Source organism: Carassius gibelio, chromosome B18, assembly GCF_023724105.1.
Source record: "Carassius gibelio isolate Cgi1373 ecotype wild population from Czech Republic chromosome B18, carGib1.2-hapl.c, whole genome shotgun sequence".
NCBI lineage: Eukaryota > Metazoa > Chordata > Actinopteri > Cypriniformes > Cyprinidae > Carassius > Carassius gibelio.
Genome location: NC_068413.1, coordinates 21,178,868 through 21,195,501, shown reverse-complemented (window position 1 = coordinate 21,195,501; position 16,634 = coordinate 21,178,868).

The window sequence follows — 16,634 nt, the reverse complement described above, 5'->3', positions numbered from 1 at the left end:
TCTTTTACTAAAACTACCTCTAAATGTATTTTAATGTCTCCCTTTTTGTGCTCAAATGTATGTATGCGGCATAGTGGAGTATATGAATGTTACTGTGTGTTTAATGCAAACTTTAGATGCATTTAGTTAATAGTAAGTCTGTATCTTTGGATACGGGACTGGTAAAATCATAGTTTTTAGTGTCGGGATAATCGTAAAAACACGACTGTAACGAATCTTGATAGCAAATTACAAAAAGATGCATTGTTTCAGAGGAACGATCTTGCTTAAGAAAAATGTTTAACTTTGACATCGCCATAAATTAGACCAGTGGGCGGAGATCAGCAAACAAAGAAGATTTTTCCCGCCTTAGTTTGTTTACACTTCATTGGCTCATACTAAAAAAATAGGTGTAAACCTAGAGTTACTTAAAAGCTCAGGGAAACCTGTATTCTGGGCATTCCGCCAGAGAGAAAAGAGGATTCCCAGCTTTGCAACCGGACTTCAAGAAGTTCTCCGTTATTCTTCTTTACTTTTCGTTTCATTCTAAGTTTTCTTTATTGTCTGCTGATATTTGACTTCGTTCAATTGCCTTCACGAGCCAAACGAACTTAAGTCTAGTCATCTTTTGGCAAAGTTTACCTTCGCGTTAACCATCGAGCTCGCGTATCATCTGCTCTGGAAAGAACCACGCTGAGGCCGCACAGACCGGACAAGTTGAGCGCAGCTACGCACAAGAGCCAGATCAAAGCAAGTACTTTCTTATATCGCAACTAAAATTGCTGTTTAAGGTTGTCTAGGCTATTCCATGTTTGTGAAATCATTCAATGACTTGGGGTCTCTTGCAAAGTTAACTGTTTGAAATTGCCACGCTGAGATTGCTTTTCACTTTCACTTTCTCTCCCTCTCTCTCTCTCTCTCTCTCTTTATCTCTCTCTCTCATTTATCTCATTATTATTCTTGTTCATTTACCTTGTTTAAATTGTATTTTCGTTTTGCTATATACTCATATTTACTCCGTGTGAATTGTAGTTATGTACTCTTTAGTCTGTTTTATTAAATCCTATAATTTGCTTGAATTGAATTGTTTTATTGCTCATTGAGATCGAAGTCCCTGAATCGTGTGATCTACGCTACGAGCTTTGTTTTATATGAATTAATTTTCAGTAATCTTAGTAGTACAGACACAGAAAATATTGTTTTTTCCTGATCAGAAGATTAATATTTCTTGGAGTTTGTAAGAAGGGTATTTTTATTGAATTTTGATAAGGAAGTCTAGCTTCCAGTTCGCTGGACGAACAGATTGTCTAGAGTAACTTAAATTAATTCTAGTAAAGGTTACCTTTAAATGATTAAATATTCCCTCTTTGGGTAATTTAATATTTGTAAGCAATAAGCACGTTATATTCATAGACTCATGAATATTCACTTCATTTGAGTTAATTATTCCCCAGAAAGTGATTGTTGCTACAATATATATATATATATATATATATATATATATATATATATATATATATATATATATAAAATGAAGTTAATATTAACATTTTATTTTTAAGTTTATTATAAAATAATTGTATTTACATTTAATACTGACGTTTTATCTATTTATTTATTATAATAGTACAATAACACTTTTATTTTTTTTTTAACACTATTATTTTGTTTATTATTTTATTTAAAAAAATACAAAATAAATTGCAATCATATTTTCACAGTTATATATATATATATATATATATATATATATACACACACACACAAGGAAACCATTGACTCACTCTTGCGTTCATCCATCTTCCATACATTAGCCGTGGCTGCCCTTAAGGCCAGGCTCAAAGGGACATCACCTCCGAAAACTTTGTCACCTAGACGCCCATCAAGACAAGACCATGGGAACCAGAGGATAATGACACACTATTTCCCTGTTTAATACTTAAAGGGGGGGGGGGGGGTGAAATGCTCATTTTCACTCAATATCCTGTTAATCTTGAGTACCTATAGAGTAGTACTGCATCCTTCATAACTCCAAAATGTCTTTCGTTTTATTACATTCATAAGACAAAGATAGTCTGTACCAATTTTTCCCAGAAAAACACGACCGGCTGGAGGTGTGACGTGTGGGCGGAGCTAAAGAATCACGAGCGCCAGTAGGCTTTTGCGTTGAGAGCGTTTGGAAGCTGTGACATTACCGTGAGGAAAAAAACCAACCAAAACAAACCATGGCTAGCAGTCAGATTCAGCGTATATTTATGATCCAGAATCAGATCCAGAGGCTGAAAATTATCAAGAGCAGCATCAGCAACAACGTCTCTATATGGTATGTACTGAAACTGTATATATTTGCTTAGTGGTTTTGGAAAATGACTAAGTTCCACTTTGTCGTCTTTTTTTTTTTTTTTTTTTTTAAGCTGTACATATGCAAAGTGCAGTTTGATGACAACATCGCATGTTGTTTACTTGATGTGCTTACGCGCTGATAGCTAAGTTAACAACACAGAGATATCTGTAGCAGTTTTACTTGTGCAGTTTGATGACAACATCGCATGTTGTTTACTTGATGTGCTTACACGCCGATAGCTAAGTTAACAACACAGAGATATTTGAAGCAGTTTTACTCACCGCATGCGGTTCCAACACACGATTGTGACCCTTTTTCGTTTGGACTGCATTATCCTTAAGAAATAAACAATGTGCAAATCCGGCGTCAAACTGGACCTTGTTTGTAAAACAAGCATCTTCGAAATGCAGGGGAACAAACACAAACACTTGCACAACTCCGTTGATGCTCTGTAAAAATGTATCTCTATATTAGTTTTATTGGATCTGCGTTTGACACAATTGACCACAACATTCTTTTGCATAGACTTGAACACTTTGTTGGCATCAGTGGAAGTGCATTAGCATGGTTTAAATCGGACTTATATGACCGCCATCAGTTCGTAGCAGTGAATGAAGATGTATCATATCGATCACAAGTGCAGTATGGAGTACCTCAAGGCTCAGTACTAGGGCCACTACTCTTCACGCTTTATATGTTACCCTTGGGAGATATCATCAGGAAACATGGTGTTAGCTTTCACTGTTATGCTGATGATACGCAGCTCTATATTTCCTCGCAGCCCGGTGAAACACACCAATTTGAAAAACTAATGGAATGCATAGTCGATATAAAAAATTGGATGACGAGTAATTTATTACTGCTAAATTCAGAAAAAACAGAGGTGTTAATCATAGGGCCTAAAAACTCTGCTTGTAATAACCTAGAACACTGTCTAAGACTTGATGGTTGCTCTGTCAATTCTTCGTCATCAGTTAGGAACCTAGGTGTGCTACTTGATCGCAATCTTTCCTTAGAAAGTCACGTTTCTAGCATTTGTAAAACTGCATTTTTCCATCTCAAAAATATATCTAAATTACGGCCTATGCTCTCAATGTCAAATGCAGAAATGTTAATTCATGCATTTATGACTTCAATGTTAGACTATTGTAATGCTTTATTGGGTGGTTGTTCTGCACGCTTGGTAAACAAACTACAGCTAGTCCAAAATGCAGCAGCAAGAGTTCTTACTAGAACCAGGAAGTATGACCATATTTTCCCGGTCCTGTCCACACTACACTGGCTCCCTATCAAACATCGTATAGATTTTAAAATATTGCTTATTACTTATAAAGCCCTAAATGGTTTAGCACCTCAGTATTTGAATGAGCTCCTTTTACATTATACTCCTCTACGTCCGCTACGTTCTCAAAACTCAGGCAATTTGATAATACCTAGAATATCAAAATCAACTGCGGGCGGCAGATCCTTTTCCTATTTGGCGCCTAAACTCTGGAATAACCTACCTAACATTGTTCGGGAGGCAGACACACTCTTGCAGTTTAAATCTAGATTAAAGACCCATCTCTTTAACCTGGCATACACATAACATACTAATATGCTTTTAATATCCAAATCCGTTAAAGGATTTTTAGGCTGCATTAATTAGGTAAACCGGAACCGGAAACACTTCACATAACACCGTACTTTCTACATCATTAGAAGAATGGCATCTACGCTAATATTTGTCTGTTTCTCTCTTGTTCCGAGGTCACCGTGGCCACCAGATCCAGTCTGTGTCCAGATCAGAGGGTCACTGCAGTCACCCGGATCCAGTACGTATCCAGACCAGATGGTGGATCAGCACCTAGAAAGGACCTCTACTGCCCTGAAAGACAGCGGAGACCAGGACAACTAGAGCCCCAGATACAGATCCCCTGTAAAGACCTTGTCTCAGAGGACCACCAGGACAAGACCACAGGAAACAGATGATTTTTCTGCACAATCTGACTTTGCTGCAGCCTGGAATTGAACTACTGGTTTCGTCTGGTCAGAGGAGAACTGGCCCCCCAACTGAGCCTGGTTTCTCCCAAGGTTTTTTTCTCCATTCTGTCACCGATGGAGTTTCGGTTCCTTGCCGCTGTCGCCTCTGGCTTGCTTAGTTGGGGTCACTTCATCTACAGCGATATCATTGACTTGATTGCAAATAAAAACAGACACTATTTAAACTGAACAGAGATGACATAACTGAATTCAATGATGAACTGCCTTTAACTATCATTTTGCATTATTGAGACACTGTTTTCCAAATGAATGTTGTTTAGTGCTTTGACGCAATGTATTTTTTTTAAAGCACTATATAAATAAAGGTGATTGATTGATTGATTGATTGATAAAAATAAACTCCATCCACTGGTCCCTTAATGCTGTTTCTCTTTTGGTAATCTGTGCAGGGTTGTCTTGCCCTGGCAACCAAAAACACACTCCTTTTGTGACATTTCGCGACGCTCTCGCTCTGATCAGTGAACGTCTGTTGTGCTCTCAGTGCTCTGCTATACGGGAGCGTGCGCTCTTCCGGCAGAAGTGCCCTTAGGACCCATATAAGGAAATTCCGCTCCATCTAATGTCACACAGAGCCATACTCGAAAAAAACTTTCCGAAACTTGTGACAAACGGAAAGAGTATTTTTGAAACAGAAATACTACTTCAAACATACAACTTAATTTTTTAAACTTTGTGGAAATCCAACTCTTTAACAGTGTACAAAACTCAGTATGCATGAAATAGCATTTCACCCCCCCTTTAAAAGCTGCTTTCTTACAATCTGCATTGTAAAAAAAAAAAAACACTATATAAATAATGGTGACATTACTTGACTTTTGCAGTTCATTTTAAGCAAATCGTGCCACTTGGCCTATCTAAATGAATGGGCAGAGAGTCAGAACTGCACTTTCACTGGTCACCGGGACATAATAACTGCATGTAAAGAAACAGCAGTAAAATATGATAAAAATCGCTGAATATCCAGAATGCCGGTGTTGTGCCAAGCACTTAAACAAATGCATATCTGTGGTTGATATTACAGATGATTGGCTTTCCAGCGAGGGGGGCAGGACATGTGCATACAACCGCCATCTTTGCTGTTACGGGTTTTCCTTATATAGTTGTATTTTGGATTGAGGAAGTGGCATGTCTCTTATAAAATTATCTCTGGCAGTTCTTAAAGTGTTTTGAATGGTTGCTAGCATGTTGCTTGGTGGTTTCAAAAGTGTTAGTGTTAGTCAGTATGTTGCTATGAGGTTGTTAAAATATTCTAAGTGGTTATTTGCATGTTGCTAGGTGATTGCCAGTTTTCTAAGTGGTTGTCATTGTGCTGCTTGTGGTTGTTACTGTGTTGCAAATGGTTGTTTGCATGCTAATAGGTGATTACCAGAGTTTTCTAAGTGGTTGTAAGTGTGTTGCTATGCAGTTCTTAAAGTGCTCTGATTGATTGCTGTTATGTTGCTCAGTGGTTGCTAAGCTATTATGAGTGGTTCTCAGTGTGTTTCTATGTGGTTGTTAAAGTTTTCTGAGTTATTGTTAGCATGCTGCTTGTAGTTCACTAATATGTTATGAGTAGTCGCCAGTGTGTTGCTATGCAGTTTTTAAAATGTTCTCATTAAATGTTGTCAAGTTGCTTGGTGATTGTTGAAGGTGTCTGGAGATATTCACTGTGTCCGAAAACGAATAGCTTGTGACTGTATAGTATGTAATAAAAAGTAAGCCAAAAAAAATAGTATGTGCAGATTCATAGTATTTGAAATTCAGTAGATGAAAAGTAACCGAATGACCTACTATTTCTGTCTGGATATTGAAGTGCACAGTTAAAAGATACTTTACTATCCTTTGAGGTCACTAGACAGGATTTATAAATGACAGTGAAGCAACACAACTGACATTGATAGATCTCATGACAGTGATAATTAACATGGTGGATGTAGTACATCCAAATTACTTTAATTTATTAAAACCACATAGAGCGTATTCTACGTAACAGTCATAATAAAAGTACAACTTCAAATGTAGTTAGGAGTGGCTGTTAGCGTGTTCAGAATGCCCTTCTACCAAAGCGGTTTTCTTCACTCATGCCAACAGAAATGGATGAGTATGAAAGGGAATTCATACTTTTGACAGGTAGAATGAGCTCACATAATAAGCAAAACTAATTATGGCAGAATGATAACGGTTCATGCATGTAACAAAGTAATGTTGTTAAAGGTCCCATTTTTCGCGCTTTTTTGAAGCTTCGATTGTGTTTACAGTGTGCAATATAACATGTGTTCATGTTTTGCGTGTAAAAAAACTGTATTTTTCACACAATTCACCTATATGTATACCGCTGTTTTCACTGTCATAAAAACGGGCTGATGACTTCCTTGTTCTATGAGGTCCCTCCTTCAGAAATACGTAACAAGTTCTGATTGTGCCAGCGGTTCCTGTGTTGTGATTGCCAGCAGCTGCGCGCACGCGGCCCTCGTTGGAAACACGATTGGACTCGTTTTGAGAAGCAAGTGGGCAGGAGCATGTGCTGGAGATGTACTTATAATCACAGGAATGTTTTTACTGACGAGATGCGCATGAAAATCGCATTCGTTATTTTGCACAGCCCTAACATCTAGTTAACAAAGCTAAACAGCATTGCCCTTTGTGTAATAAGTTACAGAAACTTAAATGCACCAACTTAAATAATAAAATACACTTACCGGTTGTGGTGCATAAACAACGCCTTCTTCAGACAAAGAGGGAACTGCTCCATCTTTCAAGAATAATCTTTGTGCGAATCCGGCATTAAACTGATTGAGATTGAGGAAGTTGTCCTTAGTAGGTTGTCCTCAGCAAAATGTGCTGCACATAGTTTCACATGTGGATTATAATTTTCGGGAACCGAGTTAAACATAAATTGTAACCATTAATCTCCAAGTACAGCGTCCCTGGGAAGCCCAAACAAAGATGATTGGACTCTGAAATGAAAATAACAGTGTTTCAATGACATGAGGACAAACACAAACGCAGCTCTTCCTTCTTCTCCGACGGAGCGCAACAAGACTACGCCCCCCTTTTTGTGAATTCATGTGGGTGGAGGTTAGTGTTTTAGTGACGCCATTACTACAGGAACTAGAGGGTCGTTTTTTGTAGGCAAATTCTGTTAAATAAAATATCTCCACAACAACATTACACACTAACTAAAGTTTAAAACATGGGATCACGAAAAAGGGGACTTTTAATACAGTGAAATTTCAATGTGTTTCCATGTATTTATGTCACAGGATTCTGAGTCATGTAGCAAACAAGGGAATCAGAACAGCTGACTACTAGCAAAAAGTCAGTACCAAATATTTACATTTAAAAAACAAAACCTAGAGAGAGAAAAAAGTGCAGCCTGAACAAAGCCTTAGGTTGAGTCATTTTGAAAACCTTTATTTAAATAAGAATTTGTAATTCTCACAGTTTTTATTTCCTTACCAACAGTAAGCAATGCTTTTTTGTCTGTTTTATTTCTAGAGGGGAAAAAAAAGAAAATTAAATTTCCTCTTAGTTCCATGTATATCCACGTATCAAATTAGATGGTGGCAACGGGTTGATTCAAACCCGTTTATAATAATAGAATGATGGATATGTTTCTTTTTCTAGAGGGTGAATTTCAAACTATGCAAATTAAACTATGCATATAATTTCCCTCTGCATATTTTAGCCTTATCTCGTTTAGCAAACACAGCTAATAAACTTGCAGCATAAATAACAATTGGTCCTGCAAGGAAGGTTAAACAGAGAGGCCAAGCCCTCTGCCATTAACACATCACATACATTCTGAGAGAGAGACAGAGAGAGGGATTATAGTTGAGTAGTTCAAAGTACATTTATGCATTTGGCAGACGTTTGTAAATCAACTAGCAGTGGATTCAAGGTATACATATTATTAGTTCATGCATTCCCTGGGCATCGAACCATTGACCTTATGGTTGCTAACAGTATACTCTACTGTTAAAGCTACACTGGTGAATTTCATTGAAAACATCTTTCAAATAAGCATGTATTAGGCTAGTAAGCCTTTACCTAGCAACCACGCAGAATACCCTGTCCACCAGCAACCTAGAATTGTGTTGGCAAGTACTGCACGGAAAACATTCTTCGGAAAAAAGTAAATCTTCCTATCAGTGTAATATATGCGTTGGACTGGAATTGAATTGTGGAAGGTCTCAACAGACTTGATGAGCTGTAGAGACCCAGCATAGCTGATGATGTATTGCACAGGTGTTGCCACATTTGCCAACAGGAAACAGAAGACAGATGGCTGTATACTCTGTGTATGCTATAGCTACTGTAGAAACTGTAGTTTTAATAATTTTCCTTTGTGAAGGTTTGCAATATTTATCATATACACAGATCAAATATGTAGATCCAGGTACAGTACATAATTTAATTTCAGTAACTGACATTTAAATCCTCTTGGACCCAGTGCAGCTTTTTTTTCTGTTGGATTCGAAGGATCAAGACAGAAAAAGAAGATGATAAATCCTTGTCTTCAATTTCTTTATAAATTGAGAGAGTGAGATTATATAGAAAATTGTCCGGGTTAGTGCGACATTCCTTTTGAAATTGAGAATTCCTGTTGGAATGAATGAATCATCTGATGAGTATTTTATACTTTAGATTAGGGGATGCAGAAATCTTCATAAATGATTTATTCATGATTTACACAACAGGTTTTGAATATTTTGTAGTGTGTATTGCAATATAAGGGCATATCAAAACCTCTAGTTGGTACTATTCATACTTGGCAAACATTCTTATAAAGTTAGAAAAGATTCTTAGAACAACATTCTTAGAATATCTTTATGATATTATTTATACTTGATATACATTCTAAGAAACATTTTTCTGATGTTTAAGTTATGACTAATCCTAACTGGACATTTAAATGATTATATAATAATAATGATAATAATAATAATAATAATAATAATAATAATAATAATAATAATAATAATAACAATAAGCATTTAAATAGCATTATATTTTGTGAAAACTAAAATTATTAGAATGTTTAATAAACATTTTTGTCAATTTTAAATAACATCACAACAACAACAAAAACTGGATGTTTCTGCATTTTAGAAATATTTCTCAACAATGTTCCAATGTTTTTATAAGCTAAATGGGTTACCTGGGGAAATGGACCATGAGTCCAGTTCAGAAATGATATAAAATCAGGCCACAGATAGTCTGCACTGTGATTAGGCTGCCAAAGAGGATGAATGTTGTTTTTGTGCCCTCTGTATTTATTTTTCCCTGACTTCTAGACATTTAGACATATGTTGTTTAAGTCAGTGTGGGAAAGCTGAAAACTACAGGGGTCTTTCTTTCAACTTCCCTCAAAATCCCACAGCAAGATTACAAGGTCGAGGTGTCAGTTGCTTTTCTTTAGATAAAGTGCAATTCAACTGTCATCTAGTGATTATGATAGTCTATTGACAACCCAGTTTGTTTATTGTAGGTGTCACATAGGAAATATATTTAAGAAAATCTTATTTCCCACTGTTTTGAGTGTGAATTTGTGGCTCTTCAAGTGCCTTATTTTACAAAATATTATACATAGTTCTTAATGTGATGGCTGTTCCAAACGGTAGTTGTCATGATTACGCTGTTACAACCCTGGCTCTAGGAAAGCAACATCAAGGACACAAAATAAGTTTACCAAATAAAATAAGGTTTATTAAATAACAAAAAGAAGAAAGAAGGGACTTTGACAAACAAGCCCATCTACTGCCAAGCTGGCTGCAGCATCAGAGAGAGAGAGTGAGAACATGTGTCCTGGTGTTTAAAATGGCTCCTTTACGTGGATCCTGCCAGTAGCATCTCTCCAGATCTCGATAGCTTGTCTATATTCAGGCTCAGAAGACAGACATACAAAATCATCCATTAAGAATGGTGATGAGCCAGATAACTCACCATTCTTGCATTCCACTTACTCAGATGGAACATCTGCAAGTGTAGATGACAGAGGTAGTCTTGAGACTGGAGAACTTACAAATGCTACAGTTTTCATAGATGTCTGCTTCCTACTTATAACAAGACAGTCTTCAACAAGATGACCCGGTCTTTTACAATAAGAACAGACCCTTTCTGAAAATGAACTGTCACTAGCCAACTTCTTAGCAGGAGATGAAGCAGGAAACTTTCCAAATCGAACCTATTGTTCTGGTCCTTACCCTGCGACCCTGCCTGTTTGTCACCGAAATTTACCTTAGAGCTTGCTCTAAAGTTACCACCTTCTGCTCGTTCAAATAAACAGACACAACCTCAGGCAGACAGTTTTTAAACTCTTCAAGCTAAATAAGTTGTCTAAGGTTCTCCTTACTTTCCACCCTCTGAGATGTACACCACTGATCAAACAGACTCTCTTTCTGCTTTGCAAACTTAACATAAGTGTGATGAGAAAGTTTAACAACTTCTAAAGCACTGTTGGTAAGCTTCAGAAGCTAGCTCATATGCCTTTAGTATAGCTGCTTTAACCCCATCTTAATCAGTTCTCTTCTCAAGGATCAGAGCAGAGTAAGCTTCCTGAGCCTTACCTACCAAAACATTTTGTAAAAGTAAAGTGTAACCTAGGTTACTATAGCCCATATCAACCCAATATAAAATAATAATAATAATAATAATAATAATAATAATAATAATAATAATAATTAGAGAAAAGGAATTTAAAATTCACATATAAACAAATGTATTGATTTATTTTACTGTTTAAAAAGTTTAATATGGTTGAACGAATGTAGTCACGAATTGAAAAAATTATTAAATTAAACAATTAGGAATAGCTCCGCCTATAGGGTCTTGCGTCATCTCTAGTGCTGAGCAGAGGTGAACAGTCTCTCATCACAGAGTGAAGTGAAATGACCGCTTGAGCAGTGATGCATGTCAATCACATTTCTAAAGTCAAGAAATTAAGTGGGGAATACTAGATTAATTATTGAAATGCAAGAAAATGTTATTTAAATAGTTTTAATTGCGTTTGTATTGACTGAGGATTAAGTAAGAAGTTGAGCTGATTCGTCTGACAAAACTGCAGATTCGTTTGATACATCGAGATCATTTCTGATCGTTGTTGATTTATTCTTGGTAAGTAAGCTCAAATCTCCTTATTTAGTTATGATTTGTGCATTTTCAGTCTTTTGTGGAGTCAAGTGTTCTAAAAGTCCTTTTAGGCCATCTTGGCAACGCCTCCGGGCAGCTATTTCAGACTAACAAGACCAGGCTCCTATCTAAATGAATGGGCATAGAGTCAGGACTGCACTTTCACGGGTCACCGGGACATAAAAATGAAACACTGTGATGACTTTGCCCCAAAATAAGGTTTCAAACACCTTTTTCCCCACAGGTTATACTTTTACTACGCATGCACAAGGAACCAGACGATAGGCTTAAATGTTTCTTGGCTTGACTGTTAAAAGCAGATCATTGGCTTTCCAGCGGGAGGGGCGGGACATGTGCTTACAACCGCCATCTTTGCCGTTATGGGTTTTCCTTATATAGTTGTATTGAGGATTGAGGAAGTGGCATGTCTCTTATAAATTGTCTCTGGTGTTCTTAAATGATACTGCGATGTCTGTTTCTTGTGAAACATGTTGAAAAATGAGTTCATATGTGAATTTATCACTTAAATTAGCTGTTGATTTGCAGTTTAAAAGCATTTGTTGGTTTTCAATCTTTGAGTGTGTTGAGTGTAACGTTGCGCATGGAGTTTTTGCTAACTAGTGATTGTGTCGTTCTTGAACGATTCGTTCATTTTAAACAAATCTTTAATGTGACTCGGGAAGATCGAGTCGTCTCGGGGAGTGATTCACTCAGTCGCGCATGCACAATATTCTGTAGGTTCTGTTCTGCTAGTACACTGTAAAACATTTCACGTTGTTTAAACTTCTAAACGAATGTTCACCTGCTGTCTTAATGTGAGTTAACTCAACTTGTAATACTCTTTGTCTCAACTCAAGAAGTTAAGTTTTACAATTGATTAAACTAATGGTCATTTGTTGTTTCAACTTGATGCTCTGAGTTAAAACAACTTACTATGTTACATTTTCAGTTCAAGAAAACTCAAATCAGGTCATAATAAATAGAATTGTAACTGGTCTGCTCAAAAATTAAAAAAATCTATGAAAATAAATGAAAGTAATGTTGTACAAGCTTTAACATTGGTTTGAGAATACAAATTCTTGTAAGAAAACAGGTTTTAAAAAGCCATTTAAGAACACAAGTGCTTAAATATCAATTTCATCAAAACATCAAAGTTTCTCTAATAATATACAGAACTAGAAGAAAGGTAGATGGGTGGTATAAAAGAGGTATAGAAAATGCAAATGAGGGTGAAAGAAAAAGGCATGAATTGGGGAAAAATGAGGCGTGGCAGGCCGTGTGTAATGATACAAAATAACGGCTCATCAATCACTTTAAAGATTGTAAGTGTTCTCTATATAAACAAGTACATGTAGCTTTTTGACCTTTGAATGATTTGCACAATACATGGTCATTGACTGTGTTGAACAATATTCATGTTGTAAACTCTAACTAAAAGCAATAAGAATACACATGTAAAATTGGTCTATTTCCAATGAATGCTTTTAATTATAGTAAATACTTGACCAACATTCAGCATTTGAGATTAAAAAAAAAAAAAGCAACTTTAATATTGTTATATCTGAACATGATATTATTGATGACATGTTTAGGCATGATATATAGTATAGTACTTTGACAGTCAAAAAAGCATTTTAGCTTAAATTACTGATTCTGGGATAAAATAATAATTGTAATCAAAAGCTGATTTACTTTCTGCCTACACATACTGCTCTACAGTGATTTCACTATCATCAGTACATTAACAAGACTTAAATATTTTCTTACATCACACATCTTGATTATCTCAGAAGTCTCCTCTGAAAGGAAGCGTAGAAGGCCAAGTAGGGCAGCATACTGAGTGACTCCAATATATATATTAGAACACTTATATTAGTGCAACCTGATCAAATTGAGTTCATTTTGAGTTCATCAATCAAACCAAACAAGCAACAGCTCACTAGTCAGCAGTCACAAATATATTATACTCAGCATTAGTCTACACAAAACTCCACAAAAGGAACATCACACAAAAGCTGCTAGCACACTAAGATCATGGACCACACAAACACAAGTGGCAGAAATATTAACTCCCCTAACTTAAATGCTCTCCTCTTACTCCCTCCAAAAAGTGAGCATGGTTGCTCAGCCAAACATAATGCATAAGAAACACCCATGTACCTGCTCAACATTTCCGAACCCCTATCTATCGTCTGAGGTGTACCGGGAACAAGGCAACTTTAACCCCTTTAAGTGCGAACATCGCAGACGGCCCCAGTTTATTATTGTTTCACTTTCACAGCACATTAAACATCACGGTCTTACTTCATCTGGACAAACTGTGCATCAATTGAAAGTTTAAAGACTCTAGTTTCGATATTTGACCAATATTTTGATAAAACATTGTTGCAGTGACAGATATTTAGTGATTTATGTCAGAAGTGCAAAATAATAAATCCGTATTATGCCACATTTTGAATAGAAATTAATCACTAACTAATATTCAGTCACGTCAGCAGCGGTTTATTTGTGTTCACACAGACTCACTGAACAGCGTCAATAAGGATTTATAGACAAAAGATGCATATCTGCGGAGATATATGGATATTTTTACTGATGTTTACTTCATATTTCTTCAGACAGAATCGTCATTTCTATTCATTTTCCACGGATTTACGCGATCTGATGATAAACAGTCTCTCCCAGCGATCTGTGTGTGCGCAGTGGTGTCAGCTCGTGCGGTGTGTGACTCAGACTCTGATTGGGCCTTGCCAAATGTCAATCTTACAGTGTCATATATGGACACCGCCACATCGTGTCACATGCTTCCTGCACACTTCCTGGTAGTTATCTGGCCAAAACAACACTGAAACACCTCTGTACACACGAAATATCCAAATAATAAACCCGCGATTACGATAGTAAAGCTTGGTATGAGAATTTATTGAGATCTGGGGCGTTTTAATAAAAAAAAATCGAAAATGTACATGGGAAATGCTAACTTGTGCAGCGATGAAAAAAGCTACAAATAACATATTTTTACAACAGTAAACGACCAAATTCCATCCCTGATCGCTAAAGGAAGTTATTATAAACACTCGATCGGGGTTTAAAGTGAGTTTTGAGTAAAAGTGTGTTAATAATTTCATAAATTGTCTGCTGTAGCTAGATGCTAACGTTAGCTACAATGCTACTAATAGCAGGTGCTTTTCTTCTTCATAATGCATTTTTGTCTCAATAATTCACGTAAGGTCGTAAGAAAATGTTTTGTTGTATTTTTATAGTAAGACTTTTGATAAATAAGGGCTAAATGCAAAGAGAGACTGAAGTGAGATCGCTGCTTTGTTGCTTTGTAAAGCCTGAAAAACCACAATCAAGGCTAATAAAGGTGGAATAAAAACAAAAGAATAATGATAAAAGAATAATGCGGATAATGTGTCGTACCTGGCGGAGGTGTGAAAGACTCGTTTGGTGAGAACAATACAATCATGAAACGGGCAGTTTTCACAGCCAAACACACATATAAAACACACATCAGTGTTTACATGTGAGATCTTACAGAGATGACAAGGGCCATAAATCAATCTGATTAGCCTTCTCTAAAAACACACATGACATGGCCTTAGAAAATATTTCATAAAATTCACAGTTTTACAGATTCGATTATGACATTTTTTATGAAGTTTTGGAAGACTTGTGGCCTTAGCTACACTGTGTTTTCAAACTCATTTCCTACATCAACAATTTTTTAAATACATTTAAAACATATGTTTTTAATATTTTTATTTTTGTTTTTATGTTTGAGCTTATATATCTCTATTATCATAACAGTCTGAGTGATTCTGATTCCTGAACAGTAAACTTTAAAGTGTCAGCTTTGTGAACAAAGGTTGATTATGTATCTAGTCAGAAAGAATCATGAACAGAAACCTTTTTATTTTGGGTATGTCATTTCTGTCTCCATGCCAAAAAAGGGGGGTTACTAGTAAGGGGTTAAAGGCAAACAACAACAACAGCATTTGTGAAATGCTTACCCCCGAAAGAGAACAAGTCTCCAACCAGAATAACCTCAAAAATAAAAGAGGCAAAATAACAAGAGTGAACCGAAGGATTGAATGTTCAACCCAGCTGGAACGCTCACCCGAAACTAACAAAAATACTCAAACAACCATACTCAACAAAACACAATCCCTCCGGCAAAAAAAAAAAAAAAAAAAATCACAGTCCCAAAGCATGTAAGCAAAATAATTTAATTGTTTAATGTTTAATTTAATGTTATTGCTAGTTGTAATTATTTTAGCTGTAAAATATAACACATTTTGCTTCATACTGCAGATTGGTATTTCTTATATTATTTTAATGTGTTGTCTTAATTATAAACACGCTGGTTTGTAGTTTGTATAAATCGTTTTACCATTTACTGCATTTTGTTATTCTTCTAATCCTTTACCAACAGGAACTAAATAAATTCTTACACTTTCAAAAACAAAAAAAATATATATTTTTAAATTTTATATATTTTTTGAATGGCAGCCATTTTAGTTCACAGCAAAGTCATTACGTTTTAGTTTGTGGTAACTTGTGCTTTTAGGAACAACATGAGGGGTTAATAAAACTTCTATGCAGTAGAAGTACTTCTTGCTTTTTGAAAATGCAGTGCTGACTGTCCATAAGCAGATATAAAAACATGTGGAAGTTTACTCTGTAATTTTAACAAAAGCCTCGGAGCTGTCAAAAGTCCACTGGATGATACAAAACACGTATTTTCACCAAACTCATCATTTAACAACATGCTAATGCCAGATTCTATTGAAATCAATCGTAAAGCCTCCTGCGTGCTTTCTATGATGCACAGAATTGCTACATATGCTCTTATCATGCCCCATTAAAGCTAGGATGTTGCCTTAAATGGCAATTGTGTATGTAGGCAGCAAGCAACTTACAAGGTTTTGGAATAGAGGCATGGTGTAAAATGCCAAATATGTTTACTAACCCTAAACATATGTAGATGCACTTGATCAGGGCTTTATGTGTTGATATCTCAGCACAGGTGGAGATGCACTGATATTGTGTGTGTCGCTCTGAATAGAAAAGTAGCAAAAACCAACTCAATTCATTGGGGATTACAAATGTTGTTGCCATGACAAAAGCTGTGTTGACCTCATTAAATGCCATATAC